Here is a 1557-nt window from a genome sequence, read left to right as displayed (position 1 = left end):
TTATAAATTATGCCGATGAAAGAATTTCTTTACAAAACTAATTAAATAAAAAAAAGCCTATTTTTCAAATGTATGCATTTCAGTTTCATAAAAAATTACCATCAAACTGAATTGAGTAATATTTAACATAAGTGAATAAAACTTGAATATATTTAAGTTATTTATTAATATAATTTAATTAATTTAATTAATTTAATTTAGTTGTATAGATGGAAATGATAGTAATATTATATAAAAGTAATTTTATACACACACACACACACACACACACACATATATATATATATATATATATATATATATATATATATATATATATATATATATATATATATAGTGTATACGTATGTGTATTATTTATTAAATTTATTATTTTTGGTTGAGAGAAGAATTTGCAGAGCTGTAGTCTAGACAAAGAAGTATTTTTGGTCACTGCATAATCTCCATTCTTTAGTTTTATTTTATAGTTTTGATGATGACTACTATTATAAAGTGTGGAAAATAGTAACAATAAAGAATAAATAGGTGTGTTCAAACTTTTGACTGGTAGTATATATCCTGTATCTAAATACCATGGTATTACTAATACCATCACTGTACTATGTTACCACTACGATGCTTTTTGTATCAAGCTGCAAAAGGTAGATATGCTAAATACAGGAAAATTGTTGGGGAAAAAAATAGTATGATTATGACCTTCTGTTTACATCAGGTATCTGGAGTGTAGTGATGTGGCAGTGAGCTTGGCACTGTCTCGTTGAGTATTAAAGGGTTTAAGATCTGAGGAGGCAGATTGGCTTTTCTAAGCACCAGTACACCTGTTACATTCAGCTAACAGCAAAAGCTGAAATGGACATACAGTACATTTAAATTCAAATGGAGCTACCAGGTTCGAATGCTCAGGACTGGATCCAGTCTGTTGATGTGTTGGCCTCTCTGCTGCTGGACTCTGTTGGAAATATGGACTGTATGGAGGACTGGGAGCTGTGTCTGAGATTACTGGAGAATCTGAGTTTGGATCTGATCGGTCAAGTGCAGTGTTTGCTGGAAGACAGAGCAGTTTGCATTAATTTTCTGGGCTCGTTGTGGCTCGTTGCGGTCTGGGCTTTTCTGAACCTGTAAGAACACTTTTGCATAACTTCAACAGAGCAGGAGAGGATGTCTAAAATGTAGAGGAATCAAATGTAACAAAACATTCTCACCGGCTCTATTTAAAACATATTCTCTGGCATCATCATACTCTGCTCATTCATTTACAAATAAGAAGATATAAATGCCTTCTTATTTCATCATCTAATGTTCAAGTTATTTCATTTTTTTTTTTTTTTTTTTTTTGGAAACTCTTATTGAAATGACCTACAACATGACTTTCATGATTGTTTTCCCTTTGAACTGCATTATTTATGCCTTCTGGAACGCCTGTCTGCTTCCACATTACTAAAGCTTTCACTAAAAATATAACAGAAAGACAACAAATGACATAAAGAAACAGGTTCACTAAAAAACTACATAACCCATAATGCATCACGCGAACAGGAAGTAAGCCGCTCAGTGACG

Source organism: Myxocyprinus asiaticus, chromosome 4, assembly GCF_019703515.2.
Source record: "Myxocyprinus asiaticus isolate MX2 ecotype Aquarium Trade chromosome 4, UBuf_Myxa_2, whole genome shotgun sequence".
In the NCBI taxonomy this organism is placed as follows: domain Eukaryota; kingdom Metazoa; phylum Chordata; class Actinopteri; order Cypriniformes; family Catostomidae; genus Myxocyprinus; species Myxocyprinus asiaticus.
The sequence above is the reverse complement of the archived record's forward strand: the minus strand, read 5'-3'. Positions refer to the sequence as shown.